Genomic DNA, 24,473 nt, shown 5'->3' with positions numbered 1-24,473 from the left:
AGGGCCTGGACCCAGGAAACAGGGGAGGGTGCTTATTTCCCTTCCAAGTGTTGGGTATATATCCTACCACCTACAAAAGTGGCTCAGATTACTGAATGTTCTACCACAAAGCAACCCTTCAAAGCTTTATAACTTACGTTGCCAAAAATTCATCCCTTTCTTGAGACAGACTTTGGATCCTGTTCTGAGAAACAGAATTCTTTTCCAAACAAAAGCCTTAACTACACAATTAAATGAAAGGGAATTAATTTGCTTGGAGGAGAAAAATGAAAGAAAACAAGTCATTTTAAATGATAAAAATATGTAGTCAGTTGGCAACAGCTTTAGAATGACTGCTCCTTGTTCTAATGAGATACGCTATCAACTGAGCATGTAAGTTACTTGTTTAGGACATTTTTTACTTAATATTCTAAAGGAAAAAAAAAATTTTTTAACTTACACAAGAGGAGCTGGTTATAAAATAAAAGGCCAGCATTCCAGAAGAGGTGAAAATCTACCCTCAAAGACAAATTTAACAGCCTAATATATATTCTCTTGGATTTTTTGAATGTATGTTTTTAACAAAAATTGGGTCTAGTTATGGTTTTGACTTTTGGTATCACTTATATCCTTCTAGCTTTAGACTTCACTCTTCTAGCTTCAGATATTTTCACATTGTCTCCTCTCCTTGACCACAGTGGTTGTTACAAGGGCTAAACATGTGGCCACAGTCAGACCAATCAGAATCCTCTCCTGGGATTTTTTCAACAGGACCTCTGTTTTGTTTTGTTTTTTAAACTTTTTATTTGGTATTGGGGTATAGCCGATTAATAATGTTGTGATAGTTTCAGGTGAACGGTGAAGGGACTCAGCCATACATATACATATAGCTATTCTCCCCCGAACCCCTCTCCTATCCAGGCTGCCGCATAACATTGAGGAGCTCTGTTCTTTTCTAGGCAAGGAGCTATAACAATGTGATAATAGAGTTGGCAGCATCCATGACTCCACTGCCATGGAAAAGTTTCTCCATGGCTGTCTACTACCTGCAACCAAGAGAATCCTCATATACATATTTTTCTGCAATTTTATTTTCTTCAGCTAAAACTACATCATGGACAGTTTCCATGTCAGGGCAAATCTCCCTCTTCCCTTTCAATAGCTGAATATAGTCAATTCTGTGGATGAATGTTTATGACTTTTTTCTAGCACCAAGAACATAAGAAGGTTTTACAAGTGATAAACACAGAAAAATACATTCAGACAGAAGAGCTGTAGCCACATCTTAAGTGATGATTGTTATGCAAATGAGGGACCCGCACTAATAAAGTTTAAGTAGCACTCATTCCCCAACCACCCATGCAGGACTCATTATCCTTGCTTTAGTGAGACTACTTTGTGGCATTTAATACCACCTCTGCTAGATGACTAAGGCCTATGCCTTCTGCATCCCAGTTTCTCTACCAATCTAGGAGTAAATTTGAACTCATCCATTCATTCCAAGGATCTTTAAACCTCTGCTAGAGGAACATTTTGAGGGAAGTTGAGAGGAGGTATACATTTGCATTAGGTATTGAGGCCTGGAACCGTAAGTACAACTACTGTCTAATTTGAAGGGCTAACGATCTGATACCCAGTGTTTCAACTGTGCAGTTTCTAAGACATGGAGCAACTGTAATAAAGAGTTAGACTTCGGCTTTATGGTCCACAGTGATAGAATCTAGTCCCAGTCCCTCCCTTTATGATACCATATGTTGTTGGACAATTTGCTTAACCCCTCTCAGCCTGTTTTCTCATGAGAAAAAAGGGAGATGGGTGATTAATAGTACTTGTCTCACAAGTAACTTGAAAAAATTAAGTAAGAAATTGAATAGGAATTCCTATGACTGTGCTGGACCCATAGTAAATGCTCAATAAATAGACATTAGTATATCATCTTCATGATCCACAGTAAATTCAGTTGTCTGGGATGTATGCTCTTTCCACTTTGCAAGTTTTTCAACTGCCAGTGTGACTTTAAAAAACTGTTCTTTTTAAAGTTTTAGAACATGCTTGAAAAGCTGGGTGCTAGCCAGGATACAGTTGGAAGCAAAACAGTCCTAAAAATAAGAAAAAGATGCATGACTTTTTAAATGTTGGGTTTCTCTTTAAAAGCAAAATTATACTGTGAGTAAAGATCAAAATTCATTCCTTCTGTGACCTCGTTCAAAACTGAAGTTTATTGGAGCATGATGCATGTCAGATGTTGTTTAGAGCGGCATGTGCCCTTCTCATGACATATGAGCATACGCTGCACGTCTGGAGTTTTTTCTAGCAGGTGTTTCAGGCTGAAGAAGGAAGATAGGCCTACATTTGACTACAACAGTCACAGTACTCAGGCCTTTCCTGGATTATGTTCTACAAAGTACAAACAGGGACAAAAAGGATAATTTTCTAGAGCCGTAAAGCAAATAGTTTGTGAAATAGAATTCAAAAGCCTTTCCTGTAACAGTTTTAAGGTCTCAGAAATTCAGACTAATATTCATAGAAAATCCACAGTGGAAGATACTGCAACCTGATTTGGGATCTGATTTAATACATTCCAAGAAATGGGCTCCTTCTTGCCATTGCTACTGCTTATCACCCTCCTTTCCCACCACTCGGCTTAGTACTCCTGTCCAGCTTTAAGCCTCAACTCAGCTGGCATTTCGTCCGCAAGCTCTCCCCTGAGCCCTCAGTTAGGTACCTGTGGTATCAAATCGCATTGCCCCCTGTGCTTCTCTATGGCTCTTACTGTGACTTTCATGGAATAACGGATGATTCATGATCTCAGTGCTCTTCACTTGACTATATGCTTCAGTTTCATCAGGAGTAAGTGTTGACCCCCATGTCAGGTCCACTGTCATGATTCAATAGATACCTGTTGAAAATTTGAGAAGAAAAAAATCTTTTATCCTATGAATTTCAAGTCAAAGAATGGAAATTCAAAAAGCAGCTGATTTTCTAAGTAACTCTCCTTATGAAGATTAGAAGAATGCCTTTATTCCAAGTAACCCAAAAAACCACACAAAACTATAGCATTTGGTGTCATATCATCCATATTCTATGAAATTAATTGGCTATCAGGTTCAAGTAAAAGAAAGTGATAATTATAACAGGTAGCACTAACTGGATGTGTAACTGGCTAGGTCCAAAAAGTAATTAAAAGAGACTAAGAAAAGAGAGGGGTTTCAAAGCCATAACTTACCTCCCTGCAAAGGAACACTTGAAAATAAGGGTTCTAGACAAAAGCCAAAGTGCTTAGCAGGTCATTGATGCTGCTGCTCACCTTCTCAGCAGCACCTGCTACATTAGATTTTAACACAACATTGAATAGAAAAAAAAAAAAATTCTGAGAGCTTCTCCTACCCAGGGCCAAGTAGCATCTGATTTAGATCCTCTCTGTGAGAGAAGACGCATTTATACCACAGGGCTGTCCATCCCATTATTGAAAGTCAAAGGCTTAGATCATGTTTTCTGGTATGAAGACCAAAGTATGTCTAACTCTACCCATCAAAACCAGAATGAATGGATGTGTGAATAAATTAATATTCATTAATCCTGAAACCCAAATGAGGTTTACCGCTTTATTCTAAAATAGAGTAAACCTCTAGGTTTCCTCATTCTGTCTGTGAATTGTGAGCAAGAATTTGGAAGCGTATGTGTGAGTATGTGTATGTGTGTGCAGGTACATTTGTTTTACATAATTGTGTTTTGCCACATCAACATAAATTGTAGTGGGTTTATAAGATTCTGAAGGCTTACTCCATTGTAATTATTTTTATAACCTTTGTAAATTCTCAAAGTCATCAAAAATCAAAATGCTTAAACAAATTAAACTGTGGATTAGACCCATAGATCTGCCTTCTCTTTAATAGAAGACAAAGGATGGAAAAGAATCAAATGTTTTGTCTGTTTTGCCACAGCCCAGAACCTTTCTTCTTTGGGCAAGGAACTACGCACCATAAGGAGTAATTCTTTAATTACTACTAATTATAGTAAATGCCCAACATGTCCTGGGTCTCCGGGAACATGACTAACACTTGCCTCACCTTGCAATGACTGCAGATGAAGTGTGGGTGAGGGCGTGAATGGTGGGCATCACCTCCACACTGCCTCCTCCTCTAACCTAACAGTTGAAATCAGGTGCTCACTAACATCAGTGGGCCTGGAGGCTCTTTCCAACAAGTGTTTCAGAATATTAGGGAAGCTCAGATATTGAGTCATTCTTGGAAGATATTTTAGGGAAACATGGGTTAGTCATTAGGTAACTATGGCTTTGGAGACCAAGTTCCAGCTCTAAATAAACCAGGTGACACTGGTCGGCTTACTCAGCCACTCAGTAGCATGAGGATAACATCTCATACAGTTGATCTGAGGATTCCATGAGCCAACTGATAGAAAGCTTAGTGCACTGCCTGGCATAAAGTAAATACTCAGACATGTTATCTACACAGATACCCAGGACAATCTCCACACCTTGATTTAATCATCAACAGTGGGGCACCTACATGTCCAAGAAGCCCCTCCACACCAGATAAATCTAATGTGTAGCCAGGGCAAAGAATCCCTGGTACAGTTTTGAACCAGACACTGACCAAGACTGGGAAGGGAACATCTGAGAAGGGGACATATATGATGACAAGATAATTACATGCTTTGGAAGGAGGAAGAATGGGTCAGATGGTAAAGAGTCTGCCTCCAATGAAGGAGACCCAAGTTCAATCCCTGGGTAGGGAAGGTCTCCTGGAGAAGAGAATGGCAATCCACTCTAGTATTCTTGCCTGGAAAATTCCGTTGACAGAGGAACCTGGAGTGCTACAGTTCATGGAGTTCACAAAGAGTCAGACACAACTGAGTGACGAACACACACAAGGAATTCAGGATTTCCAAGAGTTTAAAGGCATTCAGTGGGGAGTTATTGAGATGGAAAAGAAGAGGGCTATAAAAGTCTTGTTCATATACTGAGCTAGGTGATGGCAGCTTGCTTTCTGCTTCATATATTAGTGATGGTGTCTGCCCATTGCCTCAGAAGTCCTGTCTGAGTTCTGTACAGATGAGCCTCTGATCCAGAAGTGATGGAGCCACTTCCACTGGGTAAGGTTCTGAGAGACCAGAGGGCAGAGAAGCTGGTTTGAGGTCCAGACAATAAGGGACAACACTAACAATAATGGTAATAGCCACCATTTTCAATATAGATACTTACACCAAGCATTAACAGACTTATAAACAATAACAACAATCAGTTCAGTTCGGTTCAGTTGCTCAGTCATGTCTGACCCTTTGTGACTCCATGCACTGCAGCATGCCAGGCTTCCCTGTCCATCACCAACTCCCAGAGCTGATTCAAACTCATGTCCATCGAGTCGGTGGTGCCATCCAACCATCTTATCCTCTGACGTCCCCTTCTCCTCCTGCCTTCAATCTTTCCCAGCATCAGGGTCTTTTCCAATTAGTCAGTTCTTCACATCAGGTGGCCAAAGTATTGGAGCTTCAGCTTCAGCATCAGTCCTTCTAATGAATATTTCTGATTCACTGATTTCCTTTAGGATGGATTGGTTGGATCTCCTTGCAGTCCAAGGGACTCTCAAGAGTCTTCTCCAATAACACAGTTCAAAAGCATCAATTCTTCAGCACTCAACTTTCTTTATAGTTCAACTCTCACATCCGTACATGACTACTGGAAAAACCATAGCTTTGACTAGACAGACCTTTGTTGGCAAAGTAATGTCTCTGCTTTTTAATATGCTATCTAGGTTGGTCATAACTTTTCTTCCAAGTAACAAGCATCTTTTAATTTCATGGCTGAAGTCACCGTCTGCAGTGATTTTGGAGCTCCAAAACATAAAGTCTCTCACTATTTCCATTGTTTCCCCATCTATTTGCCATGAAGTGATGGGACTGGATGCCATGATCTTTGTTTTCTGAATGTTGAGTTTTAAGCTAACTTTTTCACTCTCCTCTTTCACTTTCATCAAGAAGCTCTTTAGTTCTTCACTTTCTGCCCTAAGGGTAGTGTCATCTGCATATCTGAGGTTATAGGTATTTCTCCCAGCAATCTTGATTCCAGCTTGTGCTTCCTCCAGCCCAGCATTTCGCATGATGTACACTGCATATAAGTTAAATAAGCAGAGTGAAAATATACAGGCTTTGATGTACTCCTTTCCCAAACTGGAACCAATCTGTTGTTCCATGTCTGGTTCTAACTGTTGCTTCTTGACCTGGATACAGATTTCTCAGGAAGCAGGTCAGGTAGTCTAGTATTCCCATCTCTTGAAGTATTTTCCACAGTTTGGTGTGATCCACACAGTCAAAAGCTTTGGCATAGTCAATAAAGCAGAAGTAATGTTTTTCTGGAACTCTTTTGCTTTTTTGATGATCCAGTGGATGTTGGCAATTTGATCTCTGGTTCCTCTGCCTTTTCTAAATCCAGCTTGAACATCTGGAAGTTCACAGATAACGTACTGCTGAAGCCTGGCTTGGAGAATTTTGAGCATTACTTTACTAGCATGTGAGATGAGTGCAATTGTGCGGTAGTTTGAACATTCATTGGCTTTGTCTTTCTTTGGGATTGGAATGAAAACTGACCTTTTCCAGTCCTGTGGCCACTGCTGAGTTTTCCAAATTTGCTGACATACTGAGTGCAGCACTTTCATAGCATCATCATTTAGGATTTGAAATAGCTCAACTGGAATTCCATCACCTCCACTAGCTTTGTTCATAGTGATGCTCCCCAAGTCCCACTTGACTTCACATTCCACGATGTCTGGCTCTAGGTGAGTGCTCATACCATTGTGGTTATCTGGGTCATGAAGATCTTTTTTGTATAGTTCTTCTGTGTATTCTTGCCATCTCTTCTTAATATCTTCTGCTTCTTTAAGGTCCATCCCATTTCTGTCCTTTTTTGAGCCCATCTTTGCATGAAATATTCCCTTTGTATCTCTAATTTTCTTGAAGAGATCTCTAGTCTTTCCCATTCTATCATTTTCCTCTTATTTCTTTGTATTGGTCACTGAGGAAGGCTTTCTTATCTCTCCTTGCTGTTCTTTGGAACTCAATACAGATGGGTATATCTTTCCTTTTCTCCTTTGCCTTTCACATCTTTTCTTTTCTCAGCTATTTGTAAGGTCTTCTTGGACAACCATTTTACCTTTTGCATTTCTTTTTCTTGGGAATGGTCTTGATTACTGCCTCCTGTACCATGTCATGAACCTCCATCCACAGTTCTTCAGGCACTCTGTCAGATCTAATCCCTTGAATCTATTTGTCACTTCCACTGTATAATCATAAAGGATTTGATTTAGGTCATACCTGAATGGTCTAGTGGTTTTCCCTACTTTCTTAAATTTAAGCCTGTATTTAGCAATAAGAAGCTCATGATGTGAGCCACAGTCAGCTCCCAGTCTTATTTTTTCTGACTGTATGGAGCTTCTCCATCTTTGGCTGCAAATAATATAATCAATCTGATTTTGGGACTGACCATCTAGTGATGTCCATGTGTAGAGTTATCTCTTATGTTGTTGGAAGAGGGTGTTTGCTATGACCGCCACATTCTCTTGGCAAAATTCTGTTAGCCTTTGACCTGCTTTGTTTTTTACTCCAAGGCCAAATTTGCCTGTTACTCTGGGTGTCTCTTGACTTCCCACTTTTGCATTCCAGTCCCCTATAATGAAAAGGACATCTTTTTTTGGTGTTAGTTCTAGAAGGTCTTGTAGGTCATCATTTACTGGTTGGGGTGTAGACTTGGATTACTGTAATATTGAATGGTTTGCCTTGGAAACAAAGAGAGATAATTCTGTAGTTTTTGAGATTGCATCCAAATACTGCATTTTGGACTCTTTTATTGACTATGATGACTACTCCAGCAAGATGGTAGAAGGGGTGAAATCACATTTAGAGTCAAAGCCCATACCCACCAGAGACACTTGGAGGGCTCAGACAAACCTTGTGCACACCAGGACCTAGAGACCCCACAGAGAATGAGCCAGAACTGTGTTTGAGTGTCTCCTGCAGAGGTGCAGGTCAGCAGTGGACTGTTGCAGGGGCAGGGGCTCTGGGTGCAGTAGACCTGGTTATGGCATAAGCCCTCTTGGAGAAGGTCGCCGTTGGCCCCACCATTGAGCCACCAGAACTTACACAAGACTGGGGAAACAGACTCTTGGAAGGCACAAGCAAAACCTTTGTGCACCAGGACCCAGGAGAAAGGAGCAACAATAACAACAGTAGCTGATATCCACTGAGTACTTACTACCTGTCAGGCATTAGTCTAACCACTTTATAAGCTTAGTTTTATTTAACCTTCAGAGCAATCCTCTGAAACAGCTACCACCCCATTATAAGAAGAAGGGAAACTGAGAGAGGTCAAGTGAGTTACCAAGTTTACCTTAGCTATAAGGTCAGGCTCTTACTGGGTCATCTGCCTTCCAAACTCCTGACCAACTGCTAGACAGTGAAGACACCCACCATCTGACACATTCTCTACAGCTCTGAAATGCTCATCCTAGCCTTCGAATAAGCAACTGCCTCTCAGAAGGTGCTGCCCACATAGCTGCAAGATATAAATTTGTACCAACCTCTTCCAAGTGGGCTGTAGTTGGGTGTTCCAATTATAATTGTCAACAGCAGTGCCAAAGTAGTTCTGGCCATTCAACCTACTTTGTCTGAGAGAAGGCAGCTTACAGTCTGTCGAAGCAAATGCTGCAAAACACTTAAAGACTGAGGGTAGGGAGAGATGGTCTCACTCAGGAACAAAAGTCAAAGTATACATTTCTTCCCAGCTTCTGTTAAAATGTAAAATGACAAACAAACCTCAGCTTCTAGACAGTGGGAACTTTTTCCAGGTTATCAACAACTGTGACATATTTTTGAGTATCTCTCTGGTCTTCCATGTATGGATTCATAGTTTTGAGGAAGTGCATAATTAAAAGTAGCCCTATTCAGGCCTTCTCTGGTAGTTCAGTGGTTAAGAATCTGCTTTCCAATGCACGGGACATGAGTTCAATCCCTGGTTGGGGAACTAAGATGCCACATGCCAAATGCCACTGGGCAACTAAACCCCTTGCCACAACTAGAAAGAAGCCCCCAGGGCCTCAAGGAAGATCCCCAAGCGCTGCAAAAAAGTTCCCATGAGATGCAACAAAAATCCCTTGTGAAGATCCATGCCCGCCATGAAGAGGTTCCTGGGAGAGGATTAACGCACTACAGCAAAGCTCCCAGGTGCTGCAACTAAGACTGTTGCAGCCAAATAAATAAAATATTGGAAGAAATAGAAATTAAAGTAGCCCTATTCACAGCACCTTCACCTCAAGGGACTGAAGCACGTAGATGTCAGAAGAAACCCAGAGAAAACAATGAGATGTCTGGCTCATCGCTGCCTTCAAGACTTATCTTTTGAAGTGTACTCACCTGTACAATTACAGGTAAGTAATTGTACTACAGGGGGTTCATTAGAGAAAGCAGAAAATAGGATGGCAGACCCTTTCATAATGACCATCCACAGAGGAAGATCTGAAGATAAATAAGGCTTTATTCTATTGCTGGGTTTCATTATGGTCTGAGGCTGTTCCCTGCTGCAGAACATGTCCATTGTGTCATTTACAAGCCACTGGAACTTGACGTTAATGATTGTTGTTTGTGCATTTTAGCTCTCCATCTATCTAATGTATCATTCTCCTTACAACCCTTTGAGGAACAGAGTGCTGCCTTTATCCCCATTGACAAATAAGGAAACGGAGGCACAGTGCTTGCTTAGCTTTACATGGCTGGGAGTAGAATTAGGACCTCTGATCTCTCCAATAAAGTCATAGCCAACTATGTTTATACAAGCTTGGACTGACTTGGAGCTCCTGTCTTGAACACTCTTTGAAAGTAGGTGGCATATGAAAAAGATGCATATGAAAGCTTCACCTCACTTTACCAGTCAGGGAAGGGGAAGATTAGACATGGGAGAACTGGGTGCTGCACTTGGAGGACTCATTATTCATTGACCACTTGTTCTGCACCCTGCATTGGGCCAAGCGCATTACATACATATGTGTCCTCATTTAGCACTCACCACAGGGCTTCCCAGGTGGCTCAGTGATAAAGAATCCGCCTGCTAATGAAAGAGACGTGGGATCAATTCCTGGGTTGGGAAGATCCCCTGGAGAAGAAAATGGCAACCCACTACAGTATTCTTGCCTGGAGACTTCTATGGACAGAGGAGCCTGGCAGGTTGCCGTCCATGGGGTCACAAAGACTTAGACATGACTCAGCAACTGCGCATGAGCACTCACCACAATCCTGAGAGGTGGGATGCAGTAGTCCCCACTTGCAAGATGAGGGACCATATCCCACAAAGTGACTCTTCCCACAGGTGGTCATTTCTAACAGCAAAGCCGTTACTGCTCCCCAAAACACCATATTGCCACCTGTAATTGATGGATTGAGGAAAGGAAAGGCACTTGATTAAAGTAATTCAGTGGTTTGAACCTTAAAAGTACATTGTTTTAAGATTTTGCATGCCAAAAAGAAAAATTGGGCACATGTTTTTAAGGAGCATTCAAATTATTCCTACATTTCCCATTGCTACTCACAGCACAGTGGAGGGATTAAGCATTCTGGCTGATTTTAAAACAGGAGAACTTTTCTAAGCCTCAGTTTCCTCATCAGTAAAATAGAGATAATATACCACTTCACAGTGTTGTGAGAGTTGAATGATATATAAAGCATTTAGTACACAACTCTTGTTAAGTAGTGGGTACTCAATGAAACACAGCTGCTATCTTATCATAATAATATAATATTGGTAATAGTAAATAAGAGGGAAGTAACTGTAGTAAGCAAAATATTCTCATTTCAGATTGTAACTTTTTATTTTCTTTTTTGTTAATAAGTCTTTCTCATTGGTGGGTGTTTCACTGGTGTTTTCCCCTAGAAGCTTAGATTTGTGACTGGTGGGAAGGGTTCAGGAGTCATACAATGATGACTGCTTCTGCTAGGAAAACAGAAAGTCAGGACAGCATCAACAGCAGGGTAGAAAGTCATGATTTATTAGCTCTTCTTACAAAACCAGCGATGCAGGTTCACCAAATAAGGACCATGCAGGAGATACCATGTTTTCTTCATTTAAGAAAATGATGTTGGAGCATCCACCAGCTGGCATACAAAGCTGTGTAGGGGATGGACTTTTTTGTTTAAGCGAGGAACAATGGTAAGCAGTCCTGGGGGCACCTCCAGTGTCTGAGCACCCTCACTACTTGGGAAGAAACAGCAGCAGCTCCAGCTGACTGGCCCCTGAGGCTGTTAGAACTGTCCTGAAGCTAGGACTGGCTGCTATCCTTCAAGAAAACAGAAAAACTCTACTTGCCTACATCCAGGTACATTACTGTTAACTTGTCTGTGGATATATGTCTTATACAGGTTTAAGATCTCATTTTCACATTATCTTCCTGACCTCAGGGGAGTTTTTGCCCTCTCTGAGCCATGGTCTTATCTATAAATTGGTTATAGTAAGAGTAAGCCAGTAGTTTTGGTAATAGTAAATTCCTTGTGAAGTGGGCACAAACTACAAATAAGAAGTCAGTCCTTATGTGACATAGTTCAGTTCATAGCATGTTAGCTTTGATGGTAAATTGAAATCCACATGGAAGCATAGAAATAAAAATACAAGTAAGTATTATGCTACTGCTGCTGCTGCTAAGTCACTTCAGTCGTGTCCGACTTGGTGTGACCCCATAGACGGCAGCCTACCAGGCTCCTCTATCCCTAGGATTCTCCAGGCAAGAATACTGGAGTGGGTTGCCATTTCCTTCTCCAATGCATGCATGCATGCAAAGTCACTGCAGTCATGTCCGACTCTGAGACCCCATGGACAGCAGCCCCCCAGGCTCCTCTGTCCACAGGCTTCTCCAGACAAGAATAGTGGGTTGCCATGGCCTTCTCCAAAGCATTATGAGAGATTACCTAATAATATTAACCATGTGTTAAATAATCTATCTGAGGACTTGAGTTGCCCTGTATAGGTATTTATAAAGATGGATAAGGAATATAGAGTATATGTTGGAAACTAGGACAAATTATTGCTTAGGCTCAAGTTACTGAGAAGAATCAGCCACTGAAAATAGCAGTAGTTGAATCTGTGTTTTTGTTTGTGAAACAGTCACTCTGGAATCTTCCAAAGTGGCAATCAAGCAGGAACATTGTTTTTCACTGTGTGGAAATCAGTGAAGACCACCCAAACGAGAATAAGCAGAAGCTGTTAATTCAGAATTTAATACAGCAGGGAATCAGTCACTGTCACCTGAATTTGGCAGTTTCTAATACAGGCATTAGAGAAGCAAGCTTTATGATGTTAAAAAAAAAGTGGGGGGGCCTCAGGTGTGCCCTCATTGGAGCTAATTCTGAATATTAAAGCTGTGATTGTTAAAAAAAAAAAAAGTTGTGTTCAGAAATAACACAACTTTGAAAACACCAAGATAAGGTTTTGACAACAAACTAATTGACACAATGTCACACAACACAGTAATTTAAACCAAAAAGTTCTTTGGGGCCTGGATCAACTATAAAATTCTTTCTCAGTAGATAATTATCGATAGTAGTTGGTTTTGGGGGGAGGCTGCTTTGGGGGTTTTGTATTTTACCAGTTTATACACTGCTTCTTAGAGTAGCATTTCCCCCAAGAGTCAAAACGCATTCCATCAAATGCTAGCCCCGTGATCCTGGAAGAGGAACTGGATACCATAAATCTCAAAGAATTCCAATGATCATTAGCAAATGAAGTTTTGCACTTTATAAACTTGTCTGTATTTAATTGAGTATTCGCCAGTTATTGCTCCATGAAATCCTTTTGCACTTTAACACTTGTTTAAATCCTGTGAAACTCATATTCCAAAGAAGGGACCATGGTTCTCAAATTTTCATGTTCATGAGAATCACCTGGGGAGCCTGATAGAACAGATTTCTCAGCCTTCCCCTGGAATTTCTGATCCAGTAGGTCTGGGTTTTGCATTTCTGTGAGTTTTTAGAAACTCATACTACTGACCCAGGGACCGTACTCTGAGAACCATCACTCTGAGATATGTAGAATTACTCAGCTCTACCACTCTTTTTTTTTTTTTCTAATACCAAGCTGTCAAAATCCATAGCACGCTAGATCTGGGATGGAATTCGCTTTCATTTATTCAACCAGTATTTATTGGGCACCAACTATTTGTGAGGCACTGGACTAGGCAGTTGGGATAAGTGAAGAAACACTGACGAGCTATCTATCCTCTCAGAGCTCAGAGTATAGTGGTGAAAAACCAAAACAAATAAACATGATTGCAAATTGTGGTAAGAACCACAGAGGAAAAGGTGAGCATGGATGGGGAGGGATTAGCAGGGGGAGCTTAGTTTATGTTGGTCTGATAGGTTAAATGTGAAACTCATTGCAGCTCTTCCCAATAAGATCAGGCTTTCCTACCCTTTGAATCTGGACTGCCCTTGTAAACCCACTTTAACCAACAGATTGTGGCAGAAGCAGTGTTATGCATATTCTAGAACCAAGGCATCAGTAGGCCTTCAGCTTCCATTGTCACCTTCTTGGAACCCATCCTATAAAGAAGTTGGGATAAAAGACTCTGCGGAGAGAGACCCACTGTCCCAGCTGAGCCCAGGCCCAAGTCCACCTGCCAGCTGACTACCAACTTGGGAGTGAGCTCAAGTGGGACAAGCAGAGCAACCATTCAGCCCATCCATAGAATCATGAGAAATGATGAACACTTGTTTTTTGTTTTTTTAATCTAGTTGTGGCATGTGGCATCTACTTCCCTGACCAGGGATCAAAGTTGGGCCCCCTGCACTGGAAACACAAAGGCTTAGCCACTGGTCCACCAGGGAAGTCCCAACACTTGTTTGAAGCCTCTAAGTTTAGAGGTGCTTTGACATGAAGCAGTAGGGGACCATGCAAGGGCTCTGGGAGAAAGGTCATTTAGACTGAAGACTGAGTAGAACTTGGGAAGGAGAAGAGCAGGGAGCGTTCCCAGCTGAGAAAGGTGGAGTCCTGGCTCAGAGTGGGCAGCTCTCAGCTTTCCCAAGAACTGAAGAGAGAGCCCCACAGGAGTGCGTAGGTCGGAGGGGTAGTGGCTCCTGTGATGAGCTGTCCACACACTTTCACCTCCTCAAGACTGAAGCACTCAGTTTCCTGGCTTCTTGCTGGCAATGATGACTGACTGCTTTCAGCTGATCCCTCTCTGGGAATTGACTTGGCTGAGAAGAGAGCTGCCTGGCCTAAGGTCATGACCCTCCTGGGCCATCTTGCACCCATGACAAGTCTAAACGTGTATGTGGGGGGAGGACAGATGTTGGTATAAAGACTGGCCCCTTGCCACAGCAATTTGAGACAACACCAAAATTTCGGGAGGGATCAGTGAGACCTTTGTTGTGACTGCATCACAGTTCCTTTTCTGCATCTGACCATTGCTGCTTCCCTCACTCACCGTCTGTATGGATGCCACGCACACTGCTTCCTACATGCCAGCTCCACCCCAGAGTTGCCTTCCTGGGGAACCCAGAGCACAGGTGGGAAGGACATCTGGGGGGACTATTTCAGTAACACAAGAGAAAGAAGAAGCTATTGTACATTAATCATACTGGCTTTGGGAATGGAGATAAGCAGACAAATTTCAGATGAAGAGGTAGAACTTGGAAAATATGTGGTTCTTTGAGAAATGGGGAAACTGAAAGCAAAACAGGATTACTAATAGTGCCACAATGAGCCTTACTACAGCCCAAGGCAAAAGGAAAAGTCAGTAATACTAATCTTGGCTTTAAAATCTTGGTATTTTGTTCATCATGGGTTTTTTGGCACTAATTTTGATTTTTTTTAATCTTATTTTTCTTTGCTAAATTTTTTGACACCTTCTTAATTCTTGCACTAAAGATGTATACCTTAATCACCTCACTGTCATCTTAGTCCTGGGAAATGATTATTTGTTAAAGGCAATAAGTTTTGCAATAATTTGTTATTCAGCAATAACTAGTGTGCCAGCTGTCAGGTCTTTGAGCATTTACTTAATCTCTCAAGGCCTGTTTCTTAACCTATGAAATAGTGATAATGTCATATTTCACATGGTTATTTTGAAAGTTAAATATTTCAGGCAAATATATTGAAACACATAGTGTTTTGATGTGTCCACACTTACCATCAATAGAATCTTAAGAGTTAGATTCTGATTTTAAGATACCAGAGAAATATTGATCACATTTTTCAGAATATTGATGAGAATTTCCTGTTCTATTTCTGAAATGAGTTTTCTTATTTTCTCTAATTTTCAATATCCTTTACTGGAAACTCCCATGGACATTGGAGCCTTGGAGGGTTATAGTCCATGGAGTCACAGTGTTGAACACAACTGACTGAGCTACTGAGCTCGCACACATGCAACTTTCTCTGCATATATACTTTTTTTTTTTAAGTAATCTGTATGAACCTAAGTCTAGGAATGTAAATATGAGGGATAATGTCCAGTTGCTTCAAAGCAACTGGTAATGTTTGCCGTTCCAAATGGAAAAAAGGCACTGCGAGGTACTGTCTTGATTGCCATTAACACTTATTGAGGGAATGTTAGGGTGCTGGGGCAAACCCATCACTCACATTTTGTCATTTAATCTTCCGGGCCACCTACAAAGCAAGCATTTCCCAACCCCCATTTCACATGTAAGGAAACTGAGGAAAGTAAGCCCTTTGCCCTGTAGTACAGCTAAAAGGCATTTGCCTCCATACCAGTGCCTTCAAGGGCTCTACAGCAGATGGATAGTTTATAAGTGGAGGTGTTTCTCTCAGTTCCAGCTGTGCCTTTGATGGGCAAATCACCTTTCCATTGCCCACAGCAAAAATCACATCTGGGTGTGTTCACCCAAAGTATTCTGAGTGTTTCATCCCTTATGAGTTAGCCCTTTCAAAGATATTCATAATCTGAATCGTTGGCTGGTGCTGAGTCAGCATGTTGAGTTTTCTGGTATCCCAGCTTCTGCGTGAATAACAGCATGTGCTGAATAAGAGGTTTGGAGTTGCTTTAATTCCCTCCCTGTGGCTTTCACTTCAAGAATTGGCTTACTCTGCTGCTGTGGCCTGATATGCCAGTACAACACGCCAGCCTTCTTGGGTTGCAGAACTCCAATTTTTTCCATACCTTCTGTTCTCTTTGCCCTTGAACTTCAGATATCGACTTTTTGCTTTAATGCACCATTACGTTGAGAAATTCAAGGTCAAAGAAAAACATTTCACAGGGCCTAACTCTGTAGAAATTAGAATCAAGTCGGGAATGGAAGAGATTTTGTGAGGGCCATATTTGTTTCCATGAGTCCGGATTACCTGGACATCACTGATTAACTCTGTGCACAGCTAGAGCTTATCTTGAAGAGACTCATACTCAGAAACAACCAGGTTTTTTACTTAAAAAAAAAAAAAAAAAAAAAAAACGAAAACTGATGTTTAACATCCAGAAGGCACAGTATATATTTTTACTCTTTACTGAAGTAGGAAGCCTTCTAGGGGAAGAGATCAGTGTACTGATGTAGGTAATTAAGCCCATATTAGGTTGCTAAGCACCTGTCATTAATCTTGTGTTCCAAAGTTTCAAGAAGTTTAAAATCAGATCCAATTGAAAATGAATGCCCCTCTAAAGAAGATATAAATATCCTAATCCAGGAAAACAAACCCTTGACCTTCTGGTTTATAGAAGTACTTTAAAGTACTAGATTCTTATGTACTATCCTGTCTGCACAAAAGGGGGAATAGGAATTATGTATTCATGCATATTTAGGATCAATTTAGCTTCAGCAGTACATTCCACATTGTCAAGAGTGTATATCAAACACTCTTCCCAAAAGGTCTGTGCCAGCTGGAGGGTTCTCTGACCTAATATTCGCAGAACCTTATACTTGCATGATCTTTTTAAGGTCATCTCATCAAACACTTTCCTAGTGCAGAACTTCCTCCCCGACATTCCTGACAGATGGTTTGCAGATGCAGGCACAACTCAAGCACCATCTCCCCTATCAAGCTTCCCCTGAACTTGCTCAGAATTTACTGATACCCCACTGAGTCTCTGTAACACTTTATACATCACAAATGCTATGATTATGGTGATCATAAAAATAGTTGCAACTTACAGGGCACTTACTATGCATGAGGCACTAATATGTATCTAATATGATAAAAATAATACTGCGTGATAGGCAGCATCAGATAAGAAATGGGATAAATCTGCTCTCCAGTAACTTGTCCAAGGTCACAAAGTTAGGAAACAGCAGAGACACACGAGGTGTGAGGGATCTCAAACCTATTTCCCACTTCCCTCTCCATGTTTCCCCTCCCAGACAGCAGTTAACATGTCATATTGGAATTACTCTGTACTCATATGATTCCTCTCCATTGATAGCAGATTTCTTGAAGAATAACGTAGTGTTATTTCCCTTCTAATCTCCAGTCCCTACCACTGCTCACTGCACAAAGTAGGGTCTCAGTAATAATTACTTGCTGATAGGCCGCTTCCCTGTACCTCTGTTTTCCCAAAGCCTCAAACCCCGAATCTCGATAACTTCCCTCTCTCCCTCTAGAATTACACTGATGTGAACTAATAATCAGGAAGCAAAATATATCCTGGGCTTCCCTAGAAGCTCAGACGGTAAAGAATCTGCCTGCAATGTGGGAGACCCAGGTTTGATCCCCTGGGGAAGGAAATGGTAATCCACTCCAGTCTTCTTGCCTAGAGAAGTCCATGGACAGAGAAGCCTGGCGAGCTACAGTCCATGGGGTCGCAAAGAGCAGGACATGACTGAGCAACTAACACGCTTTCAAAGTACAGTGTATTGAAAAGTGAAAGTGAAGTCGCTCAGTCATGTCCGACTCTTTGCGATCCCATGGACTGTAGTCTACCAGGCTTCTCCGTCCTTGGGATTTTCCAAGCAAGAGTACTGGAGTGGGGTGCCATTGCCTTCTCCAGGGGATCTTCCTGACCCAGGGATTGAACCTGGGTCTCCTGCATTGCAGGCAGATGCTTTACACTCTGAGCCGCCAGGGAAGCCCGTATGTCGTATTGAGGCAAGTTAAAATTCTTCAATCAAGTGATGTTGATGAGAATTCAAACTTGAAAGAGGTCCTATATGCAGAAAGGTATGACTGTGTATACATGTATTTAGAACCAGTTTGCTTTTTATAAGATTGTTGGTAGAAATAGAATGCATTGTCAGTAAAAGTGGATAAATACAAGACCTCAGCCCAGCCAAGGAAGAGGTATAATGAAAACAGGGTCCATATATTTTTTATGATCTTGAGTCTGCAGGAGCAGGAAGGCACTGATGTGGAGCTTGGGAGCAATCCAAGCAGAGGATGTATGGAAAATATTTGGGGTTAGTAATAAAAGGGGAAAGAGAGATGTCCAATAAGAACTTTGGGGCATGTCTTAACTATCCTTGGCATTAACACCTCTGCATGAAGATCCCTTCATGTGATTGCAAAGCAACCAGAGCTCTCTGTCCTGCGTTGCCAACTATTGAGACAACCTGTTGCCTGGATTCTTCTCTACTCTATTGGCTCTCAAAGGTGTTGAATTCACTCAAGGTAGGTGGCAAGGGATTAAACATTCAGCCCAAATGGAAGCCACTCCTCTTTCACTGTGGAAAGTTTTTCCTCTGCTCTACTCTCTATTTCTCTCTTTTTCTAGCTCTTTACTTGTTCTAGCACCCATTAGTTCAGTGCCTTCCTCGTTTGTCCATACCTTATTTTTTTTTATGCTCTTTCTGTTTGGCTGTCCTGGGTCTCTGTTGTTACATGGGCTGTCTCTGGTTGCAGTGGGCAGGGGCTTCTCACTGCAGTGGCTTCTCCTGATGCAGAGCACAGGCTCTAGGGCAAGTGGGCTCAGTCTTTGTGGTGCACAGGCATAGCTGCCCCCAGCACGTTGAATCTTCCCAGAGTAGGGATCGAACCCGTGCGCCTCGCATTGCTAGGCAGACTACTGGACCACTCCAGACTACTCCAGGTCCAACTACTGGACCACCAGAAGAGTCCCTTGTCCTCCCTTATTTATCTTTCATAGCCCTCCTCTGCTGTGAATCCTTTATTGACTACAGCAGCTCACACTGACCTGATTATGAACTGAATTATGCCCCTGCCCTGCAAATTAGTACGTTGAAGACCCTAGCCTCCGGTGCAACTGTGTCTGGAGATTGGACTTCTACAGAGATGTTTAAGGTTAAATGAGGTCATAAGGTTAAATTAAGTCATAAGGATGTGGTCCTAATCCAGTAGAACTGGTGTCCTTTTAAGAAGAGAGAGAGACACTAGGAGTGCAGGGCCCAGGGAAAAGACCATGTAAAAACAGAGAGAAGGTGGCTGTCACCCGGCCAAGAGAGATGTTAGGAGAATTATCCTGCCAACACCCTGATCTTGGACTTCCAGCCTCCAAAACTGAGAAAATTAATTTCTGTTATTTAAGCTACCTAGTCATTAATATTTTATTACGGCTACCTGAGTCGATGACAACACATGAAGAGTTTTTTGGCCTTCTACCTGGCCTGCCTCTATAGCAGCGTATATCACCTGTTTTTGGTCATTATGTCAGATTTAAGTCTATTCTGTTTAATATTCCCTTATTCCTAAATTACTTCATTAATATGTGTCCTATTTCCCAAAGCACAGCATTAACCTGTGGCGGGACAGGGGGGCTTTGAGGGGGATGAGGTTGTACATGCCTCCTTTATTCTAAAATGCCTGAGCACTCAATCAAAATTGCTTAAATAAATGATGATAAAACTACTCCTGCTGGTTACCAGTTTTGTAACCTTGGACAAATCACTCCTCAGCTTTCACATCTGTAAAAAGGGAATAAATTCTATCTCCTAAAAAACGTTAACCTGAGATTGTAGTAAAGACAAAATGAGATGAAACTGTTTGGCATATCATAAGTGTTCCATGAAAAGAACTGTTATTGTTATTTTGTTCTAAAGCCACATGTGAGAAAAGGAAAATGATCTCATCCAGAAGGTACAGAATCACTACAGATTTCATAAAAGAAATAAATGTCTCCTGCCTTTTACTTTTTCTTGTTTTGAGATGAACCAGACCAATTTGTACTGGTTGGAAGAGATAAATAATGGAACCCAGGTTCCCACTTTCCCCAATGGCACTCCAGAATGGAATGCTTTTTGCCTCAGTAATGTTTTCCAGCTCTATTAGTTGTTATGTTTCATTTGAAACAGCAATTTGATGCAGCTAAAGCATCAGCTACAAAATATTCTATTTACTGAGCACATTAAATATAAGAATGAATAAAAGTTCAAATGGACTTACTAATACTTGATGTGAAGACCCTGGTTTTTTGCTTTAACTTTTTAAAAATTCTAGTGTTCCAAACACAATTCTGAACAGATTGCACAGAAAGAAAACTTAACTGTACTAACATCTTATTAGAAAACTTCTGATTACCCACATGCAGATGGGGATGTAATCTGTTAGGGGATTTCAGTCTTTGTGATGATTCATTTCCCCCACCCAATGAAACAAGTCAGAGGAATTATCCTGCAATTGTACAATTTGCAAACATTGATGAATCTGGCATGTTAGCTGATCTTTTATGAAGACTCTGTTGTGAAAATCATCCTTTAATTTAGAATCTTCTCAAAGGACTATTTCTATGGTTGGCTCAGGAGTCTTTCCAATGCCAAAGACTTCCCACTCCCCAAAACCTCACTGACCCTTCCAAAGTCAAAAGTTTAATCTATACTAATTGAACTTGGCATAGGCAGTTTAAAAATGAGTCTTATAAAATAGCACAGACTCAAGCCATGTTTTCTCAGATCCTCGGATTTGATAGAGCTACGTCTGAAACCTCACAGCCAAGAACCTTGGTGAGTAGCTTATACATCCTTAGCTGTCTGTTACCATAACTTTTGCTAAATGGACATGTGAACTGATCTGTTGAGCTGCTAAGGGACTTTGGTGATTTGATTCTTGGTGAGAAATTTCTAGGGTAACATCCATTTCACTTTTTAAAAGCCTTCTCAAAAAGTCCCTTGCTGGAAACCAAAAATGAAAAAAAGAGACTAAAAAGAATCAAATGTTCTAGTGACATTAAATACAAAACTGAAAAAAAAAGAAAAGAAAATTTTAAAGGTTACAAACAGAGGGAATAGTAAAACATTCTACCTCAATATTTTGGTTTATAGAGTTCCTTTTTATCTTTTCTTTCTCTAAGTATAAGGGTACATACTCATTGTATGTGTGAATAATCATACAAATGTGTATCAAACAGCAAATAAAAATATCCTCACCTTTCCCCCTGACATCTCAGTCTCTAAGTAAAACTAACCATTAATATTTTAGTGTATATGTTTTTAGATTCTTCTACCTACACAAAAGCAAATTCTTTATGGACAGGGAAGCTTGGCATGCTGCAGTCCATGGGGTTGCAAAGAGTCGGACACAACTGAGCAACTGAACTGAGCTGAGTGTCACTCCAATGAGCTACCTGAAAAAGGGAAAGTGTTAGTCACTCAGCCATGTCGACTCTTTGCAACCTCAAGGACTGTAGCCCACCAGGCTCCTCTGTCCACCGAGTTCTCCAGACAAGAACGCTAGAGTGGGTTGCCATGTCCTTCCTTGCCTGTGTATTTCAGCACCTGGACAGCTCTCTGGGCACCACCTCTAGAGGAAGATCTTGGTAAGCATCTTGTTGAGCCCTCTAGTGGTAGCTTTGGTTGTTGCATAACTGGTTCGTTGGGTTTTTTCTTTTTGTTTTTTTAAATTTATTTTAATTGGAGGCTAATTACTTTACAGTATTGTGGTGGTTTTTGCCATACATCGACATGAATCAGTCGCGGGTACAGGTGTCCCCTCATCCTGAATCCCCCTCCCACCTCCCTCTCCACCCCATCCCTCTGGTTTGTCCCAGAGTACCAGCTTTGAGTGCCCTGCTTCATGCATTGAACTTGCACTGGTCATCTGTTTTACATATGGTAATATACATGTTTCAGTGCTTTTCTCTCAAATCGTCCCACTCTCACCTTCTCCCAAAAGTCTGTTCTTTACATCTGTGTCTCTTTTGTTGCCTTGCGTATGGGCTCATCATTACCGTCTTTCTAAATTTCATATATTTGTGTTGATAAGCTGTATTGGCATTTCTCTTTCTGACTTACTTCACTCTGTATAATAGGCTCCAGAGTGAGCCTGGAGCCTATTCAATACAAGGTATTGTACTGAGTACCACCTTGTATTGAATTCACCGTATATTATATCCATGTGTTGAATCCACCATGTATTGAAGTATAGTTGATTAGTGATGTTATGTTAGTTTCTGGTGTACAGCAAAGTGATTCAGTTATACATATATTTATCATTTTTCCTAATTCTTTTCCCATTTAGATTATTGCAGAGTTCCCTGCTCAATAGGAGCAACAAAGTAGGAGCTTGTTGGCTACCTATTTTAAATACAGCAGTATGTTCACGTGCATCCCAAATTCCCAGTCTATTCCTCCCCCACTCCCCTCCCCCCAGTAACCGTAAGTTTATTCTCTGAGTATGTTTCTGTTTTGTAAATAAGTTCATTTGCATTGTCTTTTATAGTCCACATTTAAGTGATATGATATGGTATTTGTCTTTCTCTGACTTAGTACCAGGTCCAACCACATTGCTGCAAATGGCATTATTTCATTCTTTTTAATGACTGAGTAATATTCTATTGTATGTATGCACCATATCTTTATTCATTCCTCTGTCGATGAACATTTAAATTGCTTCCAAGACTTGGCTATTGTAACAAACACTGCAGTGAACACTGGAGTACAAGAATCCTTTCAAACCATGTTTTCCTCTAGATATGTGCCCAGGAATGGGGTTGCTAGATCATATGGCAGCTCGAACTTTAGTTTCTTAAGGAAACTCCATACTATTCATAGTGGCTACACCAATTTACATTTGATTCCCTTTTTTCCATACACTCTCCAGTATTTGCTATTTGTAGACTTTTTGATGATGTCCATTCGGTGGTACCTCACTGTAGTTTTGATTTACATTTCTCTAATAATTAGCAATGTTGAACATCTTGCAGATACTGAAAACTCCTTTCATGCCTGGGGTAAATCACAATTGATCATGGTGTACCTATTGCTGGATTCAGTTCGCTATTATTGTGTTGAAGATTTTTGCATCTGAGTTTATCAGTGATATTGGCCTGTAATTTCCTTTTTGTGTAGTATCTGTGTCTGATTTTGATGTCAGGGTGATGTTGGCCTCATAAAATGACCTTGGGAGTGCTTCTTTCTCTATAATTTTTTGAAAGAGTTTCAGAAGGATAGGTGTTAACTCTTTTCTAAATGTTTGATAGAATTCATCTGTGAAGCCATCTGCTCCTGGACTTATTCCAGCAAGTATTCCCAAGAACTCCCACTGCCAGTGTCCTTGTCCCTGCAATGAGCCACAGCCGCCCCCTACTTCCACAGGAGACCCTCTGATATGAGCAGTAAGTCTGATCCAATCTCTTCTGAGGTGACTGTTTTTTTCCCCTGGGTCCTGATGTGCACAAGACCTTGTCTGCATCCCTCAAGAGTGGACTTTCTGGTTCCCTCAGACCTGTGGAATTCCTGTGATCAAATCCCACTGGCCTTCAAAGCCAGATTCTCTGGGGGCTCCTCCACTTGTCACCAGACCCTTAGGCTCCAGGGAGCCTGATGTGGGGCTCAGAATTTTCATTCCTATTGGAGAATTTCAGTGGTAAAATTATTTTCCAGTCTGTGGGCAGCCCACTGGCATGTGTAGTATTTGATTTTATTGCAGTTGTGCCCCTCGTACCATCTTGTGGCTTCTTTGGATGTGGGGCATCTTTTGTGGTAGGTTCCAGGGTTTTGTTTCTGATGGTGCTGTTGTTGATGGTTGTTCAGCAGTTAGTTGTGATTTTGGTGTTTCCGTAAGAAAAGATGAGTTCATGCCTTTCTATTGTGCCATCTTGTCTCTGCACAACTGTTTCTTAATTACTCTGGTAATAATAAAAGACCCAAACATCTTAAGATTATAACAAATAAATTTGCAAGTTTTCGTTACCCTCTCCTCCTCAGAGGTAAGCACTAATAATAAATAACACATACACACACACATACACATTTCCTTACCAAACTCTAGCTTTTTAAACAGATTCATTGTACAGCCATTTGCTTTTATTTTCAGCTAAATAGAATTTCCAGGATTTTTTAATCTGAGCACACATATCTTCTCATATTCCTGGAAGACAGGAGTAGTTGAAAGTGTGTGTCCTGGGGAAGAATTAATCATGGATCCTATCTCTGCCATTGCCTAACTGTTTGACCTTGGCCAAATCACTTAACATCTGCGTGCATTAGTTCACTCATCTGTGAAGTGGAGGTAATAAAAGTTTGTATCTCAGAGGAGTTTTAGAGGAAAAAATGATAAAATATAGGTAAGCATTCAACAACTCTCAACTGCTTTTAGTATTATTACTATTAAT

The sequence above is a fragment of the Capra hircus genome, chromosome 22 (assembly GCF_001704415.2).
Source record: "Capra hircus breed San Clemente chromosome 22, ASM170441v1, whole genome shotgun sequence".
NCBI lineage: Eukaryota > Metazoa > Chordata > Mammalia > Artiodactyla > Bovidae > Capra > Capra hircus.
Note: the sequence above shows the minus strand (reverse complement) of the source record.